The sequence below is a fragment of the Pseudophryne corroboree genome, chromosome 5 (assembly GCF_028390025.1).
Source record: "Pseudophryne corroboree isolate aPseCor3 chromosome 5, aPseCor3.hap2, whole genome shotgun sequence".
Classification (NCBI taxonomy): Eukaryota; Metazoa; Chordata; class Amphibia; order Anura; family Myobatrachidae; genus Pseudophryne; species Pseudophryne corroboree.
Genome location: NC_086448.1, coordinates 394,126,600 through 394,154,039, shown reverse-complemented (window position 1 = coordinate 394,154,039; position 27,440 = coordinate 394,126,600). Strand labels below are relative to the sequence as shown.

Genomic DNA, 27,440 nt, shown 5'->3' with positions numbered 1-27,440 from the left:
AATTCTTGGTAGACAACCAGACGAAGTCTCCTAATTTGAAGCTGCAGGGTCTTTTCCGCTTATCAAAAACCCTTTTGGTCACTAATGACACAGACACAAGGGCTTTCTTCACTTTCCGCCAAATACCTCTAAGGACCGAAACCACAGAGGAACCACCAGGCGTGGAGTCCAGGGGGTCAAAAGAATTGGCCTTAGGATGATGCCCATACACACAAAGGAAGGGAGAGATCCCTGTAGCAGAGTGAGCCGCGTTGTTATAGGCAAACTCCGCCATGGACAGATGAGCAACCCAGTCAGTCTGACACTTGGAGACATAACACCTGAGGAACTGCTCCAAGGACTGGTTCACCCTTTCAGTCTGCCCATTAGACTGCGGATGGTAGCCTGACGACAAGCTGACAGAAATCTGGAGATCGGAACAAAATGCCCTCCAGAATTTGGCCACAAACTGGGATCCGCGGTCAGAGACCACATCAAGTGGCAACCCGTGGAGACGCACAACATGCAGCATAAATAATTCAGACAGGCGTCTGGCCGATGGCAGCCCAACCAGTGGAAAGAAGTGCGCCATCTTCGAAAACCTGTCAACGACAACCCAGATGGCTGTCATCCCCGAGGATTTGGGCAAGTCCACCACAAAATCCATTGAAATGTGGGTCCATGGCTTAGATGGGATAGAGAGTGGATGTAATGGGCCAACAGGAACCCCTCCAGGAGTCTTATTTCGGGCACAGATGTCACATGCCCGAACCCACTGATCCACATCCTTAGCCACCGAGGGCCACCACACCGCCCTAGATAGCAACTCCCGAGTTCTGGAAATACCCGGGTGACCTGCCGACTTCTTGGCATGGAATTCCAGGAACACTCGCTGTCTTAACCTAGGAGGCACAAACAAAAGACCTACCGGAAGGTCTGGAGGAGCCTGCTCCTGTGCTCTAAGGACTAATGATAAGAGGTCCTGGGTAGAGATGAGCGGGTTCGGTTTCTCTGAATCCGAACCCGCCAGAACTTCATGTTTTTTTTCACGGGTCCGAGCGACTCGGATCTTCCCGCCTTGCTCGGTTAACCCGAGCGCGCCCGAACGTCATCATGACGCTGTCGGATTCTCGCGAGGCTCGGATTCTATCGCGAGACTCGGATTCTATATAAGGAGCCGCGCGTCGCCGCCATTTTCACACGTGCATTGAGATTGATAGGGAGAGGACGTGGCTGGCGTCCTCTCCATTTAGATTATAAGAGACTGAGAGAGATTTACTGGAGCTGACTAGGAGGAGTACTGTTACTGTAGAAGTGTAGAGACTGAGTGGAGAGAGTTTACTAGTGAGGACAGTGCAGTTTACTTTATAATCCGTTCTCTGCCTGAAAAAAGCGATACACAGCACACAGTGACTCAGTCACATACCATATCTGTGTGCACTGCTCAGGCTCAGGCCAGTGTGCTGCATCATCTATTATCTATATATAATATTATATATATCTGTCTGACTGCTCAGCTCACACAGCTTATAATTGTGGGGGAGACTGGGGAGCACTACTGCAGTGCCAGTTATAGGTTATAGCAGGAGCCAGGAGTACATAATATATTATATAGTGAGTGACCACCAGACACACAGTGCAGTTTATTTAATATATCCGTTCTCTGCCTGAAAAAAGCGATACACACAGTGACTCAGTCAGTCACATACCATATCTGTGTGCACTGCTAAGGCTCAGGCCAGTGTGCTGCATCATCTATTATCTATATATAATATTATATATATCTGTCTGACTGCTCAGCTCACACAGCTTATAATTGTGGGGGAGACGGGGGAGCACTACTGCAGTGCCAGTTATAGGTTATAGCAGGAGCCAGGAGTACATAATATATTATATAGTGAGTGACCACCAGACACACAGTGCAGTTTATTTAATATATCCGTTCTCTGCCTGAAAAAAGCGATACACACAGTGACTCAGTCAGTCACATACCATATCTGTGTGCACTGCTCAGGCTCAGGCCAGTGTGCTGCATCATCTATATATATTATATATCTGTCTGACTGCTCAGCTCACACAGCTTATAATTGTGGGGGAGACTGGGGAGCACTACTGCAGTGCCAGTTATAGGTTATAGCAGGAGCCAGGAGTACATATTATATTAAAATTAAACAGTGCACACTTTTGCTGCAGGAGTGCCACTGCCAGTGTGACTGACCAGTGACCTGACCACACTGACCACCAGTATAGTTAGTAGTATACTTATATTGTGATTGCCTGAAAAAGTTAAACACTCGTCGTGTGACTTCACTTGTGTGTTTTTTTTTTTATTCTATAAAAATAAAACTCATTCTGCTGACAGACAGTGTCCAGCAGGTCCGTCATTATATAATATATAATATATACCTGTCCGGCTGCAGTAGTGATATATATATATTTTTTATATCATTTATCATCCAGTCGCAGCAGACACAGTACGGTAGTTCACGGCTGTGGCTACCTCTGTGTCTCTGCACTCGGCAGGCAGTCCGTCCATAATTGTAATACCACCTAACCGTGGATTTTTTTCATTCTTCTTTATACATACATAGTTACATAGACATCTTCTCTTTATCAACCAGTCTATATTAGCTGCAGACACAGTACAGTACGGTAGTTCACGGCTGTGGCTACCTCTGTGTCTGCACTCGGCAGGCAGTCCGTCCATAATTGTATACCACCTAACCGTGGTTTTTTTTCATTCTTCTTTATACATACATAGTTACATAGACATCTTCTCTTTATCAACCAGTCTATATTAGCTGCAGACACAGTACAGTACGGTAGTTCACGGCTGTGGCTACCTCTGTGTCTGCACTCGGCAGGCAGTCCGTCCATAATTGTATACCACCTAACCGTGGATTTTTTTCATTCTTCTTTATACATACATAGTTACATAGACATCTTCTCTTTATCAACCAGTCTATATTAGCTGCAGACACAGTACAGTACGGTAGTTCACGGCTGTGGCTACCTCTGTGTCTGCACTCGGCAGGCAGTCCGTCCATAATTGTATACCACCTAACCGTGGATTTTTTTCAGTCTTCTTTATACATACATAGTTACATAGACATCTTCTCTTTATCAACCAGTCTATATTAGCTGCAGACACAGTACAGTACGGTAGTTCACGGCTGTGGCTACCTCTGTGTCTGCAGTCGGCAGGCAGTCCATAATTGTATACTAGTATCCATCTCCATTGTTTACCTGAGGTGCCTTTTAGTTGTGCCTATTAAAATATGGAGAACAAAAATGTTGAGGTTCCAAAATTAGGGAAAGATCAAGATCCACTTCTACCTCGTGCTGAAGCTGCTGCCACTAGTCATGGCCGAGACGATGAAATGCCAGCAACGTCGTCTGCCAAGGCCGATGCCCAATGTCATAGTACAGAGCATGTCAAATCCAAAACACCAAATATCAGAAAAAAAAGGACTCCAAAACCTAAAATAAAATTGTCGGAGGAGAAGCGTAAACTTGCCAATATGCCATTTACCACACGGAGTGGCAAGGAACGGCTGAGGCCCTGGCCTATGTTCATGGCTAGTGGTTCAGCTTCACATGAGGATGGAAGCACTCAGCCTCTCGCTAGAAAAATGAAAAGACTCAAGCTGGCAAAAGCAGCACAGCAAAGAACTGTGCATTCTTTGAAATCCCAAATCCACAAGGAGAGTCCAATTGTGTCGGTTGCGATGCCTGACCTTCCCAACACTGGACGTGAAGAGCATGCGCCTTCCACCATTTGCACGCCCCCTGCAAGTGCTGGAAGGAGCACCCGCAGTCCAGTTCCTGATAGTCAGATTGAAGATGTCAGTGTTGAAGTACACCAGGATGAGGAGGATATGGGTGTTGCTGGCGCTGGGGAGGAAATTGACCAGGAGGATTCTGATGGTGAGGTGGTTTGTTTAAGTCAGGCACCCGGGGAGACACCTGTTGTCCGTGGGAGGAATATGGCCGTTGACATGCCAGGTGAAAATACCAAAAAAATCAGCTCTTCGGTGTGGAGGTATTTCACCAGAAATGCGGACAACAGGTGTCAAGCCGTGTGTTCCCTTTGTCAAGCTGTAATAAGTAGGGGTAAGGACGTTAACCACCTCGGAACATCCTCCCTTATACGTCACCTGCAGCGCATTCATAATAAGTCAGTGACAAGTTCAAAAACTTTGGGTGACAGCGGAAGCAGTCCACTGACCAGTAAATCCCTTCCTCTTGTAACCAAGCTCACGCAAACCACCCCACCAACTCCCTCAGTGTCAATTTCCTCCTTCCCCAGGAATGCCAATAGTCCTGCAGGCCATGTCACTGGCAATTCTGACGAGTCCTCTCCTGCCTGGGATTCCTCCGATGCATCCTTGCGTGTAACGCCTACTGCTGCTGGCGCTGCTGTTGTTGCCGCTGGGAGTCGATGGTCATCCCAGAGGGGAAGTCGTAAGCCCACTTGTACTACTTCCAGTAAGCAATTGACTGTTCAACAGTCCTTTGCGAGGAAGATGAAATATCACAGCAGTCATCCTACTGCAAAGCGGATAACTGAGGCCTTGACAACTATGTTGGTGTTAGACGTGCGTCCGGTATCTGCCGTTAGTTCACAGGGAACTAGACAATTTATTGAGGCAGTGTGCCCCCGTTACCAAATACCATCTAGGTTCCACTTCTCTAGGCAGGCGATACCGAGAATGTACACGGACGTCAGAAAAAGACTCACCAGTGTCCTAAAAAATGCAGTTGTACCCAATGTCCACTTAACCACGGACATGTGGACAAGTGGAGCAGGGCAGGGTCAGGACTATATGACTGTGACAGCCCACTGGGTAGATGTATGGACTCCCGCCGCAAGAACAGCAGCGGCGGCACCAGTAGCAGCATCTCGCAAACGCCAACTCTTTCCTAGGCAGGCTACGCTTTGTATCACCGCTTTCCAGAATACGCACACAGCTGAAAACCTCTTACGGCAACTGAGGAAGATCATCGCGGAATGGCTTACCCCAATTGGACTCTCCTGTGGATTTGTGGCATCGGACAACGCCAGCAATATTGTGTGTGCATTAAATATGGGCAAATTCCAGCACGTCCCATGTTTTGCACATACCTTGAATTTGGTGGTGCAGAATTTTTTAAAAAACGACAGGGGCGTGCAAGAGATGCTGTCGGTGGCCAGAAGAATTGCGGGACACTTTCGGCGTACAGGCACCACGTACAGAAGACTGGAGCACCACCAAAAACTACTGAACCTGCCCTGCCATCATCTGAAGCAAGAAGTGGTAACGAGGTGGAATTCAACCCTCTATATGCTTCAGAGGTTGGAGGAGCAGCAAAAGGCCATTCAAGCCTATACAATTGAGCACGATATAGGAGGTGGAATGCACCTGTCTCAAGTGCAGTGGAGAATGATTTCAACGTTGTGCAAGGTTCTGATGCCCTTTGAACTTGCCACACGTGAAGTCAGTTCAGACACTGCCAGCCTGAGTCAGGTCATTCCCCTCATCAGGCTTTTGCAGAAGAAGCTGGAGGCATTGAAGAAGGAGCTAAAAGGGAGCGATTCTGCTAGGCATGTGGGACTTGTGGATGCAGCCCTTAATTCGCTTAACAAGGATTCACGGGTGGTCAATCTGTTGAAATCAGAGCACTACATTTTGGCCACCGTGCTCGATCCTAGATTTAAAGCCTACCTTGGATCTCTCTTTCCGGCAGACACAAGTCTGCTGGGGTTGAAAGACCTGCTGGTGACAAAATTGTCAAGTCAAGCGGAACGCGACCTGTCAACATCTCCTCCTTCACATTCTCCCGCAACTGGGGGTGCGAGGAAAAGGCTCAGAATTCCGAGCCCACCCGCTGGCGGTGATGCAGGGCAGTCTGGAGCGACTGCTGATGCTGACATCTGGTCCGGACTGAAGGACCTGACAACGATTACGGACATGTCGTCTACTGTCACTGCATATGATTCTCTCAACATTGATAGAATGGTGGAGGATTATATGAGTGACCGCATCCAAGTAGGCACGTCACACAGTCCGTACTTATACTGGCAGGAAAAAGAGGCAATTTGGAGGCCCTTGCACAAACTGGCTTTATTCTACCTAAGTTGCCCTCCCACAAGTGTGTACTCCGAAAGAGTGTTTAGTGCCGCCGCTCACCTTGTCAGCAATCGGCGTACGAGGTTACATCCAGAAAATGTGGAGAAGATGATGTTCATTAAAATGAATTATAATCAATTCCTCCGCGGAGACATTGACCAGCAGCAATTGCCTCCACAAAGTACACAGGGAGCTGAGATGGTGGATTCCAGTGGGGACGAATTGATAATCTGTGAGGAGGGGGATGTACACGGTGATATATCGGAGGGTGAAGATGAGGTGGACATCTTGCCTCTGTAGAGCCAGTTTGTGCAAGGAGAGATTAATTGCTTCTTTTTTGGGGGGGGTCCAAACCAACCCGTCATATCAGTCACAGTCGTGTGGCAGACCCTGTCACTGAAATGATGGGTTGGTTAAAGTGTGCATGTCCTGTTTTGTTTATACAACATAAGGGTGGGTGGGAGGGCCCAAGGACAATTCCATCTTGCACCTCTTTTTTCTTTTCTTTTTCTTTGCATCATGTGCTGATTGGGGAGGGTTTTTTGGAAGGGACATCCTGCGTGACACTGCAGTGCCACTCCTAGATGGGCCCGGTGTTTGTGTCGGCCACTAGGGTCGCTAATCTTACTCACACAGTCAGCTACCTCATTGCGCCTCTTTTTTTCTTTGCGTCATGTGCTGTTTGGGGAGGGTTTTTTGGAAGGGACATCCTGCGTGACACTGCAGTGCCACTCCTAGATGGGCCCGGTGTTTGTGTCGGCCACTAGGGTCGCTAATCTTACTCACACAGCTACCTCATTGCGCCTCTTTTTTTCTTTGCGTCATGTGCTGTTTGGGGAGGGTTTTTTGGAAGGGACATCCTGCGTGACACTGCAGTGCCACTCCTAGATGGGCCCGGTGTTTGTGTCGGCCACTAGGGTCGCTAATCTTACTCACACAGCTACCTCATTGCGCCTCTTTTTTTCTTTGCGTCATGTGCTGTTTGGGGAGGGTTTTTTGGAAGGGCCATCCTGCGTGACACTGCAGTGCCACTCCTAGATGGGCCCGGTGTTTGTGTCGGCCACTAGGGTCGCTAATCTTACTCACACAGCTACCTCATTGCGCCTCTTTTTTTCTTTGCGTCATGTGCTGTTTGGGGAGTGTTTTTTGGAAGGGACATCCTGCGTGACACTGCAGTGCCACTCCTAGATGGGCCCGGTGTTTGTGTCGGCCACTAGGGTCGCTTATCTTACTCACACAGCAACCTCGGTGCAAATTTTAGGACTAAAAATAATATTGTGAGGTGTGAGGTATTCAGAATAGACTGAAAATGAGTGTAAATTATGGTTTTTGAGGTTAATAATACTTTGGGATCAAAATGACCCCCAAATTCTATGATTTAAGCTGTTTTTTAGTGTTTTTTGAAAAAAACACCCGAATCCAAAACACACCCGAATCCGACAAAAAAAATTCGGTGAGGTTTTGCCAAAACGCGTTCGAACCCAAAACACGGCCGCGGAACCGAACCCAAAACCAAAACACAAAACCCGAAAAATTTCAGGCGCTCATCTCTAGTCCTGGGTAATGCCCACTTTAATACATGATGGGTAAACAATGGGCAACGGCTCCTCGGTGGTCTCCTGGATTGGAGCAAAACTCTGCGAGAGCGCATCAGCCTTGATGTTTTTTGACCCAGGGCGATATGTTATCAAAAAATTAAAGCGAGCAAAAAACAAAGCCCATCGTGCCTGCCTGGCATTGAGACGCTTCGCTGACTCTAAATATGCCAGATTCTTATGGTCAGTGAGAATTGAGACCACAAACTTAGCCCCCTCAAGCCAGTGTCTCCACTCCTCGAGTGCATCCTTAATAGCCAACAATTCCAGGTTACCCACGTCATAATTCATCTCGGCAGGCGAAAATTTACGGGAAAAGTAAGCACAGGGATGAAGGCGATTATCAGACACTCCCATCTGAGAAAGCACTGCCCCAATACCCATCTCAGAGGCATCCACCTCCACCACAAAAGGACGCTCTGGATCTGGGTGTCGCAGCACCTTGGCCGAAACAAATGCCCTTTTGAGACGGGCAAAAGCCGCTTTAGCCTCACAAAACCAGTGAGCAACATCCGCCCCTTTCTTAGTGAGTGCCACCAAGGGCGCCACTATAGACGAAAATCCAGCGATAAATCGTCTATAAAAATTCGCAAAGCCCAGGAAACGCTGAAGCGCCTTCAAACTAGTGGGCTGCACCCAATCCAGGACTGCCTGTACCTTGGAACCCTCCATTTGGAAACCTTCTGGGGAGATAATATATCCTAGAAATGCGATTTGCTGAACTTCAAATTCGCACTTCTCCAGCTTCGCCCCAAGCCGGTGGTCTCTGAGTTTCTGGAGGACTAAGCGTACATGCTTCCGATGTTCCTCCAGGGAATGGGAGAAGATTAGGATGTCATCTAAGTATACAACTAACAATCTATCCAAATATTCCCTGATCACATCATTCATGAAATCCTGGAAGACTGCCGGGGCATTACAGAGCCCAAAAGGCATCACCAAATATTCATAATGCCCTGAGTGGGTATTAAAGGCAGTCTTCCATTCATCCCCCTCTCTTATTCGGATTAGATTGTACGCACCGCGTAGGTCAATCTTAGAAAAAATGGTGGCAGTACGAAGCTGGTCAAACAAGACCGAAATGAGATGTAGTGGGTATAAGTTTTTAATCGTGATACGGTTCAATTCCCTGAAGTCGATGCAGGGTCGCAACGAACCGTCCTTTTTACCCACGAAGAAGAACCCCGACCCAACTGGAGACTGTGAAGGTCTGATAAATCCCTTAGCCAAGTTCTCCTGAATGTACTCTGCCATAGCCTGAGTCTCAGGACGTGACAGGGAGTACAACCTGCTCTTGGGAAGCTTAGCATTTGGCAACAAATCAATGGCACAGTCATAGGGGCGATGGGGAGGTAGTACCTCTGCAACTTTTTTGGAGAACACGTCCGCAAAATCTGCATAACACTCTGGCAATCCTGGCAAACCTAGCTGCGAGAGCCTGACTGGAAGGCTCAAGCAACTCCTGAAACAATCAGTACCCCAACTAAGAATCTCCCCAGAGACCCAGTCAAATTGAGGATTGTGGGCCCTTAACCAGGGTAACCCCAACACCAATGGGGCAAAAGTACAGACAGTCACATAAAAGGACAATTTTTCAGAGTGTGTGGCTCCAATAAACAAAGAAATCTGGCTAGTGCAAGAGGTAATTTTACCTTGGGATAATGGTTCCCCGTTTAACCCACAAATCTCAATTTCCGATGCCAAGGGTACTAAGGGAACAGAGTGTTTCAGGGCGAATTGGCGGTCCATAAAAACCTTGTCGGCCCCACTGTCCACAAAGGCCTCAGTCTTGACAGTTTGACCGAGGATCTTCAAGGTCACCGGAATGATAAAAGTCTTCTTGGGAAATTCTGACTTCTGGCCTGACAGGATATTTCCCATCACCCTCAGGCCCTGAAGTTTTCCGGCTTTTCTGGGCATGATACTACCACATGACCTTTATTCCCACAGTACAAACACAACCCCTGCTGTCTCCTCCGCGTCTTCTCACGCGAGGAGAGGCGGGTAGCCCCAATCTGCATAGGCTCCTCGGAAAATTCCTCAGAGTCTGAGGTTCCCTTGGGAAGGAAGGAAATCTCAGTCTCCCTTTCAAGCCTACGCTCTCTCAGCCGTCTATCCACCCGGATGGATAACTGCATGAGCTGATCCAAGCTATCAGGCAAGGGATATTGTACCAGTTGGTCCTTTATCTGGTTAGAAAGACCTCTTCGGTACTGGTGTCTCAGGGCTGGGTCATTCCACTGGGTATCATGGGCCAACCTCCGAAACTCCGTACAGTAAACCTCAACTGGCCTTCGCCCTTGCTTAAGGATCGAAATCTGAGCCTCGGCTGAGGCCGTCTTGTCAGGGTCATCATACAACATGCCCAGTGCCGTAAAAAAAGCATCAACACTTTTAAGCGACGGACAGTCAGGCTGCAACCCATATGCCCAGACCTGTGGGTCTCCTTGTAGCAAGGAAATCACTATGCCCACCCGCTGAATCTCCGACCCAGAAGACTGAGGCCTAAGCCGGAAGTATAGCTTGCAGCTCTCCTTGAAACAAAAGAACTGCGAGCGATCTCCAGAAAAATGATCCGGGAGATTTACTTTCGGCTCCTTAACCCCTGCAGGTGCTGCTGCTGCGGGAGCTCCGCCAGCAGCCTGGGAGGTGTGCATTTCAATGGACAAATCATTAAATTGTCGAGTCAGGACCTGCACCTGATCGACCACCTGTTGCAACGTATTTTGAGGGGTATGCTCCATATTCCCACAAAATTTCAACAGGAGTATTAGGCTGCTGAATATGTTATGCACACCAGTGCCTGCAGGAATGTACTGGTGTTTGAACTGTTATGCAAAACAAATGGACTCACAGACAGACTGGGGAATATGACATAATGTACACAGAAGGTGATAGGGTAACAAAATACACACAAAGTGAACAGAGAAGCCCAGAGGCTAAGGAACTGGGTGTCTCCCTTGTATTAGTAATGCTCAGATGAGAAAAGCAAGATGTTGTGTTTTAATACGTAGAGAACCCGAAATGCTGTTGCTAAGGGCAACAGCAAAACCCTAAAGGGTTACCAACGGGTGTGGCAGTAAACTCCTTGGTCAGAGATGGAATGATAGACACAAGGAGAGTCTCCACAATCCTAATTCTCACTTGCAGTGCACAGGTTCAGCTTACTGCCACTAAACTGACCCCTGACACCTAGCACAGTGAGACAGGATTAGACAGGCAAGTCTTAGAATACAGCCGCAAACTTGCTAAATTCACAGAGTAGTAACAGAACCCGACTGACTCCAGTCTTACTGCTAGGTCTGGATTGGCAGAGTGTAATACCAAATCCCCAGGCCTATTTGCAGTAAGCAACAAACAAATACAAAGCTACACAGTACTGGCTAACTTTCAGGAACTGACTAACCAACAAAGATTCAGCAGCATCTGCTTACCCTAAGAAGAGGCCTTATAAAGCAGGTGCTGTCCACGCCCCACTCAGACCTCACAGACTGTGAGCACAAACACCAGCACCGGATCCCCTACCGTGCAGAGAGCCTGTAACCACTGCACAGCAAAAGACCCGAACCGGAGTATCAGCTGCGCTCAGGTTACTCTGCTAGCACTTGTCTCCCGGTTGCCATGACGACGTGGCAGCACAGGGCAGGAGACCCTAACACTGTTTAATCACTCAATTGGATTTTTTTGCCAGCATATTTCTTTTTCTCTGCAACCCACTGCTAAATTGTGCTTCCTAGCTGTTTTTATAAAATCACTGAATCAAATCTAACTCTGATTACATCAGAGAAGGCTAGGTACCCTACACCATAAGAGGGGGTTTGAAATTTTGACTTGTCTACTTAAATATCACCAAAATCTGATCACAAGGTTAATTACGTCCCTGGGTAGGATTTAACCACCAACCTTTTGGTTAATAGCCGTACACACTAACCAATTGCGCCACAGAGACACTTTGCAAAAAGTACATACTGACAAAGGCTAATAAGCATTCATCTAGAACATTTCCTAGAAAAACTTTAAAAAGTCAATAATCTGGAGAGTTTTTGTAAGATGTTTCTTCCATCAACCAACGAAGAAACACATTGGTACTTTCCCATGATGAGTGAGTGCTTCAGGATCTCTTGCACTTACATGTGCAGCAGAGTACTGCAATGGAAGCATGCTGGGCCCATAACCCAGAGGTAGGCAGATTGAAACTATCCTTTGCTATATGCATTTTTTTTGTTAATTAAAGTAATCCAAAACTGGGATTGATATTTTTGCTCTTTTATTTTTACTTAAAGTACAATAACTTTTACCATTTTAATTTGTTTTAATAGTATATTGACAGTATTGTTTTCTTTCAAAAATCCACTTAATTTTCTTTACCCTATTATTAAAATGGTAATTGACAAAAACTAACTACATTGTCACCAGAAGAGCAATACAAAATGTACAAGTGATATATAAAAATCATCTTTCCAGCTTGAATTTCAATGATGCATTGGGGCAACGATTTTGTGAGAAACATCTTCACCCTTAAATAAAGATTTTCTTAATTCCTTACCTGTGTGCTAATTAGATATCACCTTGTTTTCACATTAAACAGACTTCCACATGAGAAAGCAGCAAGGATGCATTGGCGTTAATGTTTCCTGGTGTCAACCCGTATTATTTCAGTAGACATTGAAATGAGGATGCATCTTGCTGCCTTTCCAATGAAGCAAGTTTAATTTAGTAATAGGTGAAAAACCATCCCTACAAAGGTGTTAATCAGAGACTTGGCTTTGTGGACACTTTTCAGAGAACAAATTTGTTAGCATAAAAATAAAGCCAGAAAATGAAGAGCTGTTTAATCACTCAATTGGATTTTTCTGCCAGCATATTTTTTTTTCTCTGCAACCCACTGCTAAATTGTGCTTCCTAGCTGTTTTTTTATAAAATCACTTAATCAAATCTAACTCTGATTACATCAGAGAAGGCCAGGTAACCTACATCATAAGAGAGAGGTTGAAATTTTGACTTGTCTACTTAAAGATCACCAAAACCTGATCACAAGGTCAATTACGTCCCTGGGTGGGATTGAACCACCAACCTTTTGGTTAGTAGCCAAACACACTAACTGATTGCGCCACAGAGACACTTTGCAAAAGTGCATACTGACAAAGGCTAATAAGCATTCATCTAGAACGTTTCCTAGAAAAACTTTAAAAAGTCAATAATCTGGAGAGTTTTTGTAAGATGTTTCTTAGATCAACCAACGAAGAAACACCTTGGTACTTTCCAATGATGAGTGAGTGCTTCAGGATTTCTTGCACTTACATGTGCAGCAGAGTACTGCAATGGAAGCATGCTGGGCCCATAACCCAGAGGTAGGCAGATTGAAACTATCCTCTGCTATATGCATTTTTTTTGTTAATTAAAGTAATCCAAAACTGGGATTGATATTTTGTCTCTTTTATTTTTACTTAAAGTACAATAACTTTTACCATTTTAATTTGTTTTAATAGTATATTGACAGTATTGTTTTCTTTCAAAAATCCACTTAATTTTCTTTACCCTATTATTAAAATGGTAATTGACAAAAACAAACTACATTGTCACCAGAAGAGCAATACAAAATGTACAAGTGATATATTAAAATCATCTTTCCAGCTTGAATTTTAATGATGCATTGGGGCAACGATTTTGTGAGAAACATCTTCACCCTTAAATAAAGATTTTCTTAATTCCTTACTTGTGTGCTAATTAGATATCACCTTGTTTTCACATTAAACAGACTTCCACATGAGAAAGCAGCAAGGATGCAGTGGCGTTAATGTTTCCTGGTGTCAACTTGTATTATTTCAGTAGACATTGAAATGAGGATGCATCTTGCTGCCTTTCCAATGAAGCAAGTTTAATTTAGTAATATGTGAAAAACCATCCCTACAAAGGTGTTAATCAGAGACTTGGCTTTGTGGACACTTTTCAGAGAACAAATTTGTTAGCATAAAAATAAAGCCAGAAATGAAGAGCTGTTTAATCACTCAATTGGATTTTTTTGCCAGCATATTTCTTTTTCTCTGCAACCCACTACTAAATTGTGCTTCCTAGCTGTTTTTATAAAATCACTGAATCAAATCTAACTCTGATTACATCAGAGAAGGCTAGGTACCCTACACCATAAGAGGGGGTTTGAAATTTTGACTTGTCTACTTAAATATCACCAAAATCTGATCACAAGGTCAATTACGTCCCTGGGTAGGATTTAACCACCAACCTTTTGGTTAATAGCCGTACACACAAACCAATTGCGCCACAGAGACACTTTGCAAAAAGTACATACTGACAAAGGCTAATAAGCATTCATCTAGAACGTTTCCTAGAAAAACTTTAAAAAGTCAATAATCTGGAGAGTTTTTGTAAGATGTTTCTTCCATCAACCAACGAAGAAACACATTGGTACTTTCCCATGATGAGTGAGTGCTTCAGGATCTCTTGCACTTACATGTGCAGCAGAGTACTGCAATGGAAGCATGCTGGGCCCATAACCCAGAGGTAGGCAGATTGAAACTATCCTTTGCTATATGCATTTTTTTTGTTAATTAAAGTAATCCAAAACTGGGATTGATATTTTTGCTCTTTTATTTTTACTTAAAGTACAATAACTTTTACCATTTTAATTTGTTTTAATAGTATATTGACAGTATTGTTTTCTTTCAAAAATCCACTTAATTTTCTTTACCCTATTATTAAAATGGTAATTGAAAAAAAACTAACTACATTGTCACCAGAAGAGCAATACAAAATGTACAAGTGATATATAAAAATCATCTTTCCAGCTTGAATTTCAATGATGCATTGGGGCAACGATTTTGTGAGAAACATCTTCACCCTTAAATAAAGATTTTCTTAATTCCTTACCTGTGTGCTAATTAGATATCACATTGTTTTCACATTAAACAGACTTCTACATGAGAAAGCAGCAAGGATGCATTGGCGTTAATGTTTCCTGGTGTCAACCCGTATTATTTCAGTAGACATTGAAATGAGGATGCATCTTGCTGCCTTTCCAATGAAGCAAGTTTAATTTAGTAATAGGTGAAAAACCATCCCTACAAAGGCGTTAATCAGAGACTTGGCTTTGTGGACACTTTTCAGAGAACAAATTTGTTAGCATAAAAATAAAGCCAGAAAATGAAGAGCTGTTTAATCACTCAATTGGATTTTTCTGCCAGCATATTTTTTTTCTCTGCAACCCACTGCTAAATTGTGCTTCCTAGCTGTTTTTTATAAAATCACTTAATCAAATCTAACTCTGATTACATCAGAGAAGGCCAGGTAACCTACATCATAAGAGAGAGGTTGAAATTTTGACTTGTCTACTTAAAGATCACCAAAACCTGATCGCAAGGTCAATTACGTCCCTGGGTGGGATTGAACCACCAACCTTTTGGTTAGTAGCCAAACACACTAACTGATTGCGCCACAGAGACACTTTGCAAAAGTGCATACTGACAAAGGCTAATAAGCATTCATCTAGAACGTTTCCTAGAAAAACTTTAAAAAGTCAATAATCTGGAGAGTTTTTGTAAGATGTTTTTTAGATCAACCAACGAAGAAACACCTTGGTACTTTCCCATGATGAGTGAGTGCTTCAGGATCTCTTGCACTTACATGTGCAGCAGAGTACTGCAATGGAAGCATGCTGGGCCCATAACCCAGAGGTAGGCAGATTGAAACTATCCTCTGCTATATGCATTTTTTTTTGTTAATTAAAGTAATCCAAAACTGGGATTGATATTTTGTCTCTTTTATTTTTACTTAAAGTACAATAACTTTTACCATTTTAATTTGTTTTAATAGTATATTGACAGTATTGTTTTCTTTCAAAAATCCACTTAATTTTCTTTACCCTATTATTAAAATGGTAATTGACAAAAACTAACTACATTGTCACCAGAAGAGCAATACAAAATGTACAAGTGATATATAAAAATCATCTTTCCAGCTTGAATTTCAATGATGCATTGGGGCAACGATTTTGTGAGAAACATCTTCACCCTTAAATAAAGATTTTCTTAATTCCTTACCTGTGTGCTAATTAGATATCACCTTGTTTTCACATTAAACAGACTTCCACATGAGAAAGCAGCAAGGATGCATTGGCGTTAATGTTTCCTGGTGTCAACCCGTATTATTTCAGTAGACATTGAAATGAGGATGCATCTTGCTGCCTTTCCAATGAAGCAAGTTTAATTTAGTAATAGGTGAAAAACCATCCCTACAAAGGTGTTAATCAGAGACTTGGCTTTGTGGACACTTTTCAGAGAACAAATTTGTTAGCATAAAAATAAAGCCAGAAAATGAAGAGCTGTTTAATCACTCAATTGGATTTTTCTGCCAGCATATTTTTTTTTCTCTGCAACCCACTGCTAAATTGTGCTTCCTAGCTGTTTTTTATAAAATCACTTAATCAAATCTAACTCTGATTACATCAGAGAAGGCCAGGTAACCTACATCATAAGAGAGAGGTTGAAATTTTGACTTGTCTACTTAAAGATCACCAAAACCTGATCACAAGGTCAATTACGTCCCTGGGTGGGATTGAACCACCAACCTTTTGGTTAGTAGCCAAACACACTAACTGATTGCGCCACAGAGACACTTTGCAAAAGTGCATACTGACAAAGGCTAATAAGCATTCATCTAGAACATTTCCTAGAAAAACTTTAAAAAGTCAATAATCTGGAGAGTTTTTGTAAGATGTTTCTTAGATCAACCAACGAAGAAACACCTTGGTACTTTCCAATGATGAGTGAGTGCTTCAGGATCTCTTGCACTTACATGTGCAGCAGAGTACTGCAATGGAAGCATGCTGGGCCCATAACCCAGAGGTAGGCAGATTGAAACTATCCTCTGCTATATGCATTTTTTTTTGTTAATTAAAGTAATCCAAAACTGGGATTGATATTTTGTCTCTTTTATTTTTACTTAAAGTACAATAACTTTTACCATTTTAATTTGTTTTAATAGTATATTGACAGTATTGTTTTCTTTCAAAAATCCACTTAATTTTCTTTACCCTATTATTAAAATGGTAATTGACAAAAACAAACTACATTGTCACCAGAAGAGCAATACAAAATGTACAAGTGATATATTAAAATCATCTTTCCAGCTTGAATTTTAATGATGCATTGGGGCAACGATTTTGTGAGAAACATCTTCACCCTTAAATAAAGATTTTCTTAATTCCTTACTTGTGTGCTAATTAGATATCACCTTGTTTTCACATTAAACAGACTTCCACATGAGAAAGCAGCAAGGATGCAGTGGCGTTAATGTTTCCTGGTGTCAACTTGTATTATTTCAGTAGACATTGAAATGAGGATGCATCTTGCTGCCTTTCCAATGAAGCAAGTTTAATTTAGTAATATGTGAAAAACCATCCCTACAAAGGTGTTAATCAGAGACTTGGCTTTGTGGACACTTTTCAGAGAACAAATTTGTTAGCATAAAAATAAAGCCAGAAATGAAGAGCTGTTTAATCACTCAATTGGATTTTTTTGCCAGCATATTTCTTTTTCTCTGCAACCCACTACTAAATTGTGCTTCCTAGCTGTTTTTATAAAATCACTGAATCAAATCTAACTCTGATTACATCAGAGAAGGCTAGGTACCCTACACCATAAGAGGGGGTTTGAAATTTTGACTTGTCTACTTAAATATCACCAAAATCTGATCACAAGGTCAATTACGTCCCTGGGTAGGATTTAACCACCAACCTTTTGGTTAATAGCCGTACACACAAACCAATTGCGCCACAGAGACACTTTGCAAAAAGTACATACTGACAAAGGCTAATAAGCATTCATCTAGAACGTTTCCTAGAAAAACTTTAAAAAGTCAATAATCTGGAGAGTTTTTGTAAGATGTTTCTTCCATCAACCAACGAAGAAACACATTGGTACTTTCCCATGATGAGTGAGTGCTTCAGGATCTCTTGCACTTACATGTGCAGCAGAGTACTGCAATGGAAGCATGCTGGGCCCATAACCCAGAGGTAGGCAGATTGAAACTATCCTTTGCTATATGCATTTTTTTTGTTAATTAAAGTAATCCAAAACTGGGATTGATATTTTTGCTCTTTTATTTTTACTTAAAGTACAATAACTTTTACCATTTTAATTTGTTTTAATAGTATATTGACAGTATTGTTTTCTTTCAAAAATCCACTTAATTTTCTTTACCCTATTATTAAAATGGTAATTGAAAAAAAACTAACTACATTGTCACCAGAAGAGCAATACAAAATGTACAAGTGATATATAAAAATCATCTTTCCAGCTTGAATTTCAATGATGCATTGGGGCAACGATTTTGTGAGAAACATCTTCACCCTTAAATAAAGATTTTCTTAATTCCTTACCTGTGTGCTAATTAGATATCACATTGTTTTCACATTAAACAGACTTCTACATGAGAAAGCAGCAAGGATGCATTGGCGTTAATGTTTCCTGGTGTCAACCCGTATTATTTCAGTAGACATTGAAATGAGGATGCATCTTGCTGCCTTTCCAATGAAGCAAGTTTAATTTAGTAATAGGTGAAAAACCATCCCTACAAAGGCGTTAATCAGAGACTTGGCTTTGTGGACACTTTTCAGAGAACAAATTTGTTAGCATAAAAATAAAGCCAGAAAATGAAGAGCTGTTTAATCACTCAATTGGATTTTTCTGCCAGCATATTTTTTTTCTCTGCAACCCACTGCTAAATTGTGCTTCCTAGCTGTTTTTTATAAAATCACTTAATCAAATCTAACTCTGATTACATCAGAGAAGGCCAGGTAACCTACATCATAAGAGAGAGGTTGAAATTTTGACTTGTCTACTTAAAGATCACCAAAACCTGATCACAAGGTCAATTACGTCCCTGGGTGGGATTGAACCACCAACCTTTTGGTTAGTAGCCAAACACACTAACTGATTGCGCCACAGAGACACTTTGCAAAAGTGCATACTGACAAAGGCTAATAAGCATTCATCTAGAACGTTTCCTAGAAAAACTTTAAAAAGTCAATAATCTGGAGAGTTTTTGTAAGATGTTTCTTAGATCAACCAACGAAGAAACACCTTGGTACTTTCCAATGATGAGTGAGTGCTTCAGGATCTCTTGCACTTACATGTGCAGCAGAGTACTGCAATGGAAGCATGCTGGGCCCATAACCCAGAGGTAGGCAGATTGAAACTATCCTCTGCTATATGCATTTTTTTTTGTTAATTAAAGTAATCCAAAACTGGGATTGATATTTTGTCTCTTTTATTTTTACTTAAAGTACAATAACTTTTACCATTTTAATTTGTTTTAATAGTATATTGACAGTATTGTTTTCTTTCAAAAATCCACTTAATTTTCTTTACCCTATTATTAAAATGGTAATTGACAAAAACAAACTACATTGTCACCAGAAGAGCAATACAAAATGTACAAGTGATATATTAAAATCATCTTTCCAGCTTGAATTTTAATGATGCATTGGGGCAACGATTTTGTGAGAAACATCTTCACCCTTAAATAAAGATTTTCTTAATTCCTTACTTGTGTGCTAATTAGATATCACCTTGTTTTCACATTAAACAGACTTCCACATGAGAAAGCAGCAAGGATGCAGTGGCGTTAATGTTTCCTGGTGTCAACTTGTATTATTTCAGTAGACATTGAAATGAGGATGCATCTTGCTGCCTTTCCAATGAAGCAAGTTTAATTTAGTAATATGTGAAAAACCATCCCTACAAAGGTGTTAATCAGAGACTTGGCTTTGTGGACACTTTTCAGAGAACAAATTTGTTAGCATAAAAATAAAGCCAGAAATGAAGAGCTGTTTAATCACTCAATTGGATTTTTTTGCCAGCATATTTCTTTTTCTCTGCAACCCACTACTAAATTGTGCTTCCTAGCTGTTTTTATAAAATCACTGAATCAAATCTAACTCTGATTACATCAGAGAAGGCTAGGTACCCTACACCATAAGAGGGGGTTTGAAATTTTGACTTGTCTACTTAAATATCACCAAAATCTGATCACAAGGTCAATTACGTCCCTGGGTAGGATTTAACCACCAACCTTTTGGTTAATAGCCGTACACACAAACCAATTGCGCCACAGAGACACTTTGCAAAAAGTACATACTGACAAAGGCTAATAAGCATTCATCTAGAACGTTTCCTAGAAAAACTTTAAAAAGTCAATAATCTGGAGAGTTTTTGTAAGATGTTTCTTCCATCAACCAACGAAGAAACACATTGGTACTTTCCCATGATGAGTGAGTGCTTCAGGATCTCTTGCACTTACATGTGCAGCAGAGTACTGCAATGGAAGCATGCTGGGCCCATAACCCAGAGGTAGGCAGATTGAAACTATCCTTTGCTATATGCATTTTTTTTGTTAATTAAAGTAATCCAAAACTGGGATTGATATTTTTGCTCTTTTATTTTTACTTAAAGTACAATAACTTTTACCATTTTAATTTGTTTTAATAGTATATTGACAGTATTGTTTTCTTTCAAAAATCCACTTAATTTTCTTTACCCTATTATTAAAATGGTAATTGAAAAAAAACTAACTACATTGTCACCAGAAGAGCAATACAAAATGTACAAGTGATATATAAAAATCATCTTTCCAGCTTGAATTTCAATGATGCATTGGGGCAACGATTTTGTGAGAAACATCTTCACCCTTAAATAAAGATTTTCTTAATTCCTTACCTGTGTGCTAATTAGATATCACATTGTTTTCACATTAAACAGACTTCTACATGAGAAAGCAGCAAGGATGCATTGGCGTTAATGTTTCCTGGTGTCAACCCGTATTATTTCAGTAGACATTGAAATGAGGATGCATCTTGCTGCCTTTCCAATGAAGCAAGTTTAATTTAGTAATAGGTGAAAAACCATCCCTACAAAGGCGTTAATCAGAGACTTGGCTTTGTGGACACTTTTCAGAGAACAAATTTGTTAGCATAAAAATAAAGCCAGAAAATGAAGAGCTGTTTAATCACTCAATTGGATTTTTCTGCCAGCATATTTTTTTTCTCTGCAACCCACTGCTAAATTGTGCTTCCTAGCTGTTTTTTATAAAATCACTTAATCAAATCTAACTCTGATTACATCAGAGAAGGCCAGGTAACCTACATCATAAGAGAGAGGTTGAAATTTTGACTTGTCTACTTAAAGATCACCAAAACCTGATCACAAGGTCAATTACGTCCCTGGGTGGGATTGAACCACCAACCTTTTGGTTAGTAGCCAAACACACTAACTGATTGCGCCACAGAGACACTTTGCAAAAGTGCATACTGACAAAGGCTAATAAGCATTCATCTAGAACGTTTCCTAGAAAAACTTTAAAAAGTCAATAATCTGGAGAGTTTTTGTAAGATGTTTCTTAGATCAACCAACGAAGAAACACCTTGGTACTTTCCCATGATGAGTGAGTGCTTCAGGATCTCTTGCACTTACATGTGCAGCAGAGTACTGCAATGGAAGCATGCTGGGCCCATAACCCAGAGGTAGGCAGATTGAAACTATCCTCTGCTATATGCATTTTTTTTTGTTAATTAAAGTAATCCAAAACTGGGATTGATATTTTGTCTCTTTTATTTTTACTTAAAGTACAATAACTTTTACCATTTTAATTTGTTTTAATAGTATATTGACAGTATTGTTTTCTTTCAAAAATCCACTTAATTTTCTTTACCCTATTATTAAAATGGTAATTGACAAAAACTAACTACATTGTCACCAGAAGAGCAATACAAAATGTACAAGTGATATATAAAAATCATCTTTCCAGCTTGAATTTCAATGATGCATTGGGGCAACGATTTTGTGAGAAACATCTTCACCCTTAAATAAAGATTTTCTTAATTCCTTACCTGTGTGCTAATTAGATATCACCTTGTTTTCACATTAAACAGACTTCCACATGAGAAAGCAGCAAGGATGCATTGGCGTTAATGTTTCCTGGTGTCAACCCGTATTATTTCAGTAGACATTGAAATGAGGATGCATCTTGCTGCCTTTCCAATGAAGCAAGTTTAATTTAGTAATAGGTGAAAAACCATCCCTACAAAGGCGTTAATCAGAGACTTGGCTTTGTGGACACTTTTCAGAGAACAAATTTGTTAGCATAAAAATAAAGCCAGAAAATGAAGAGCTGTTTAATCACTCAATTGGATTTTTCTGCCAGCATATTTTTTTTTCTCTGCAACCCACTGCTAAATTGTGCTTCCTAGCTGTTTTTTATAAAATCACTTAATCAAATCTAACTCTGATTACATCAGAGAAGGCCAGGTAACCTACATCATAAGAGAGAGGTTGAAATTTTGACTTGTCTACTTAAAGATCACCAAAACCTGATCACAAGGTCAATTACGTCCCTGGGTGGGATTGAACCACCAACCTTTTGGTTAGTAGCCAAACACACTAACTGATTGCGCCACAGAGACACTTTGCAAAAGTGCATACTGACAAAGGCTAATAAGCATTCATCTAGAACGTTTCCTAGAAAAACTTTAAAAAGTCAATAATCTGGAGAGTTTTTGTAAGATGTTTCTTAGATCAACCAACGAAGAAACACCTTGGTACTTTCCAATGATGAGTGAGTGCTTCAGGATCTCTTGCACTTACATGTGCAGCAGAGTACTGCAATGGAAGCATGCTGGGCCCATAACCCAGAGGTAGGCAGATTGAAACTATCCTCTGCTATATGCATTTTTTTTTGTTAATTAAAGTAATCCAAAACTGGGATTGATATTTTGTCTCTTTTATTTTTACTTAAAGTACAATAACTTTTACCATTTTAATTTGTTTTAATAGTATATTGACAGTATTGTTTTCTTTCAAAAATCCACTTAATTTTCTTTACCCTATTATTAAAATGGTAATTGACAAAAACAAACTACATTGTCACCAGAAGAGCAATACAAAATGTACAAGTGATATATTAAAATCATCTTTCCAGCTTGAATTTTAATGATGCATTGGGGCAACGATTTTGTGAGAAACATCTTCACCCTTAAATAAAGATTTTCTTAATTCCTTACTTGTGTGCTAATTAGATATCACCTTGTTTTCACATTAAACAGACTTCCACATGAGAAAGCAGCAAGGATGCAGTGGCGTTAATGTTTCCTGGTGTCAACTTGTATTATTTCAGTAGACATTGAAATGAGGATGCATCTTGCTGCCTTTCCAATGAAGCAAGTTTAATTTAGTAATATGTGAAAAACCATCCCTACAAAGGTGTTAATCAGAGACTTGGCTTTGTGGACACTTTTCAGAGAACAAATTTGTTAGCATAAAAATAAAGCCAGAAATGAAGAGCTGTTTAATCACTCAATTGGATTTTTTTGCCAGCATATTTCTTTTTCTCTGCAACCCACTACTAAATTGTGCTTCCTAGCTGTTTTTATAAAATCACTGAATCAAATCTAACTCTGATTACATCAGAGAAGGCTAGGTACCCTACACCATAAGAGGGGGTTTGAAATTTTGACTTGTCTACTTAAATATCACCAAAATCTGATCACAAGGTCAATTACGTCCCTGGGTAGGATTTAACCACCAACCTTTTGGTTAATAGCCGTACACACAAACCAATTGCGCCACAGAGACACTTTGCAAAAAGTACATACTGACAAAGGCTAATAAGCATTCATCTAGAACGTTTCCTAGAAAAACTTTAAAAAGTCAATAATCTGGAGAGTTTTTGTAAGATGTTTCTTCCATCAACCAACGAAGAAACACATTGGTACTTTCCCATGATGAGTGAGTGCTTCAGGATCTCTTGCACTTACATGTGCAGCAGAGTACTGCAATGGAAGCATGCTGGGCCCATAACCCAGAGGTAGGCAGATTGAAACTATCCTTTGCTATATGCATTTTTTTTGTTAATTAAAGTAATCCAAAACTGGGATTGATATTTTTGCTCTTTTATTTTTACTTAAAGTACAATAACTTTTACCATTTTAATTTGTTTTAATAGTATATTGACAGTATTGTTTTCTTTCAAAAATCCACTTAATTTTCTTTACCCTATTATTAAAATGGTAATTGAAAAAAAACTAACTACATTGTCACCAGAAGAGCAATACAAAATGTACAAGTGATATATAAAAATCATCTTTCCAGCTTGAATTTCAATGATGCATTGGGGCAACGATTTTGTGAGAAACATCTTCACCCTTAAATAAAGATTTTCTTAATTCCTTACCTGTGTGCTAATTAGATATCACATTGTTTTCACATTAAACAGACTTCTACATGAGAAAGCAGCAAGGATGCATTGGCGTTAATGTTTCCTGGTGTCAACCCGTATTATTTCAGTAGACATTGAAATGAGGATGCATCTTGCTGCCTTTCCAATGAAGCAAGTTTAATTTAGTAATAGGTGAAAAACCATCCCTACAAAGGCGTTAATCAGAGACTTGGCTTTGTGGACACTTTTCAGAGAACAAATTTGTTAGCATAAAAATAAAGCCAGAAAATGAAGAGCTGTTTAATCACTCAATTGGATTTTTCTGCCAGCATATTTTTTTTCTCTGCAACCCACTGCTAAATTGTGCTTCCTAGCTGTTTTTTATAAAATCACTTAATCAAATCTAACTCTGATTACATCAGAGAAGGCCAGGTAACCTACATCATAAGAGAGAGGTTGAAATTTTGACTTGTCTACTTAAAGATCACCAAAACCTGATCACAAGGTCAATTACGTCCCTGGGTGGGATTGAACCACCAACCTTTTGGTTAGTAGCCAAACACACTAACTGATTGCGCCACAGAGACACTTTGCAAAAGTGCATACTGACAAAGGCTAATAAGCATTCATCTAGAACGTTTCCTAGAAAAACTTTAAAAAGTCAATAATCTGGAGAGTTTTTGTAAGATGTTTCTTCCATCAACCAACGAAGAAACACCTTGGTACTTTCCCATGATGAGTGAGTGCTTCAGGATCTCTTGCACTTACATGTGCAGCAGAGTACTGCAATGGAAGCATGCTGGGCCCATAACCCAGAGGTAGGCAGATTGAAACTATCCTCTGCTATATGCATTTTTTTTTGTTAATTAAAGTAATCCAAAACTGGGATTGATATTTTGTCTCTTTTATTTTTACTTAAAGTACAATAACTTTTACCATTTTAATTTGTTTTAATAGTATATTGACAGTATTGTTTTCTTTCAAAAATCCACTTCATTTTCTTTACCCTATTATTAAAATGGTAATTGACAAAAACAAACTACATTGTCACCAGAAGAGCAATACAAAATGTACAAGTGATATATTAAAATCATCTTTCCAGCTTGAATTTCAATGATGCATTGGGGCAACGATTTTGTGAGAAACATCTTCACCCTTAAATAAAGATTTTCTTAATTCCTTACCTGTGTGCTAATTAGATATCACCTTGTTTTCACATTAAACAGACTTCCACATGAGAAAGCAGCAAGGATGCAGTGGCGTTAATGTTTCCTGGTGTCAACCTGTATTATTTCAGTAGACATTGAAATGAGGATGCATCTTGCTGCCTTTCCAATGAAGCAAGTTTAATTTAGTAATAGGTGAAAAACCATCCCTACAAAGGTGTTAATCAGAGACTTGGCTTTGTGGACACTTTTCAGAGAACAAATTTGTTAGCATAAAAATAAAGCCAGAAAATGAAGAGCTGTTTAATCACTCAATTGGATTTTTTTGCCAGCATATTTCTTTTTCTCTGCAACCCACTGCTAAATTGTGCTTCCTAGCTGTTTTTAGAAAATCACTGAATCAAATCTAACTCTGATTACATCAGAGAAGGCTAGGTACCCTACACCATAAGAGGGGGTTTGAAATTTTGACTTCTCTACTTAAATATCATAAAAATCTGATCACAAGGTCAATTACGTCCCTGGGTGTGATTGAACCACCAACCTTTTGGTTAGTAGCCGTACACACTAACTGATTGCGCCACAGAGACACTTTGCAAAAGTATATACTGACAAAGGCTAATAAGCATTCATCTAAAACGTTTCCTAGAAAAACTTTAAAAAGTCAATAATCTGGAGAGTTTTTGTAAGATGTTTCTTCCATCAACCAACGAAGAAACACATTGGTACTTTCCCATGATGAGTGAGTGCTTCAGGATCTCTTGCACTTACATGTGCAGCAGAGTACAGCAAGGGAAGCATGCTGGGCCCATAACCCAGAGGTAGGCAGATTGAAACTATCCTCGGCTATATGCATTTTTTTTTGTTAATTAAAGTAATCCAAAACTGGGATTGATATTTTGGCTCTTTTATTTTTACTTAAAGTACAATAACTTTTACCATTTTAATTTGTTTTAATAGTATATTGACAGTATTGTTTTCTTTCAAAAATCCACTTAATTTTCTTTACCCTATTATTAAAATGGTAATTGACAAAAACAAACTACATTGTCACCAGAAGAGCAATACAAAATGTACAAGTGATATATTAAAACCATCTTTCCAGCTTGAATTTTAATGATGCATTGGGGCAACGATTTTGTGAGAAACATCTTCACCCTTAAATAAAGATTTTCTTAATTCCTTACTTGTGTGCTAATTAGATATCACCTTGTTTTCACATTAAACAGACTTCCACATGAGAAAGCAGCAAGGATGCAGTGGCGTTAATGTTTCCTGGTGTCAACTTGTATTATTTCAGTAGACATTGAAATGAGGATGCATCTTGCTGCCTTTCCAATGAAGCAAGTTTAATTTAGTAATATGTGAAAAACCATCCCTACAAAGGTGTTAATCAGAGACTTGGCTTTGTGGACACTTTTCAGAGAACAAATTTGTTAGCATAAAAATAAAGCCAGAAATGAAGAGCTGTTTAATCACTCAATTGGATTTTTTTGCCAGCATATTTCTTTTTCTCTGCAACCCACTGCTAAATTGTGCTTCCTAGCTGTTTTTATAAAATCACTGAATCAAATCTAACTCTGATTACATCAGAGAAGGCTAGGTACCCTACACCATAAGAGGGGGTTTGAAATTTTGACTTGTCTACTTAAATATCACCAAAATCTGATCACAAGGTCAATTACATCCCTGGTTAGGATTTAACCACCAACCTTTTGGTTAATAGCCGTACACACTAACCAATTGCGCCACAGAGACACTTTGCAAAAAGTACATACTGACAAAGGCTAATAAGCATTCATCTAAAACGTTTCCTAGAAAAACTTTAAAAAGTCAATAATCTGGAGAGTTTTTGTAAGATGTTTCTTCCATCAACCAACGAAGAAACACATTGGTACTTTCCCATGATGAGTGAGTGCTTCAGGATCTCTTGCACTTACATGTGCAGCAGAGTACTGCAATGGAAGCATGCTGGGCCCATAACCCAGAGGTAGGCAGATTGAAACTATCCTTTGCTATATGCATTTTTTTTGTTAATTAAAGTAATCCAAAACTGGGATTGATATTTTTGCTCTTTTATTTTTACTTAAAGTACAATAACTTTTACCATTTTAATTTGTTTTAATAGTATATTGACAGTATTGTTTTCTTTCAAAAATCCACTTAATTTTCTTTACCCTATTATTAAAATGGTAATTGACAAAAACAAACTACATTGTCACCAGAAGAGCAATACAAAATGTACAAGTGATATATAAAAATCATCTTTCCAGCTTGAATTTCAATGATGCATTGGGGCAACGATTTTGTGAGAAACATCTTCACCCTTAAATAAAGATTTTCTTAATTCCTTACCTGTGTGCTAA

The 27,440-nt window shown here is 40.2% G+C and overlaps 7 non-coding genes across 7 annotated transcripts; all 7 read right to left on the bottom strand.

The window, feature by feature from the left end:
* Nucleotides 1-12,730: 12,730 nt before the first annotated feature.
* Nucleotides 12,731-12,804, bottom strand: TRNAS-ACU (transfer RNA serine (anticodon ACU)). Its single transcript has one exon. It is a non-coding gene; the product is annotated as a tRNA-Ser (tRNA).
* Nucleotides 12,805-15,067: 2,263 nt separating this feature from the next.
* On the bottom strand, nucleotides 15,068-15,141 carry TRNAS-ACU (transfer RNA serine (anticodon ACU)). Its single transcript has one exon. It is a non-coding gene; the product is annotated as a tRNA-Ser (tRNA).
* Nucleotides 15,142-16,237: 1,096 nt separating this feature from the next.
* TRNAS-ACU (transfer RNA serine (anticodon ACU)) lies at nucleotides 16,238-16,311 on the bottom strand. The gene has a single exon. It is a non-coding gene; the product is annotated as a tRNA-Ser (tRNA).
* A 2,264-nt stretch (nucleotides 16,312-18,575) lies between these two features.
* TRNAS-ACU (transfer RNA serine (anticodon ACU)) lies at nucleotides 18,576-18,649 on the bottom strand. The gene has a single exon. It is a non-coding gene; the product is annotated as a tRNA-Ser (tRNA).
* A 2,264-nt stretch (nucleotides 18,650-20,913) lies between these two features.
* On the bottom strand, nucleotides 20,914-20,987 carry TRNAS-ACU (transfer RNA serine (anticodon ACU)). Its single transcript has one exon. It is a non-coding gene; the product is annotated as a tRNA-Ser (tRNA).
* A 1,096-nt stretch (nucleotides 20,988-22,083) lies between these two features.
* TRNAS-ACU (transfer RNA serine (anticodon ACU)) lies at nucleotides 22,084-22,157 on the bottom strand. Its single transcript has one exon. It is a non-coding gene; the product is annotated as a tRNA-Ser (tRNA).
* A 2,264-nt stretch (nucleotides 22,158-24,421) lies between these two features.
* On the bottom strand, nucleotides 24,422-24,495 carry TRNAS-ACU (transfer RNA serine (anticodon ACU)). The gene has a single exon. It is a non-coding gene; the product is annotated as a tRNA-Ser (tRNA).
* Between the last annotated feature and the right edge of the window lie 2,945 nt (nucleotides 24,496-27,440).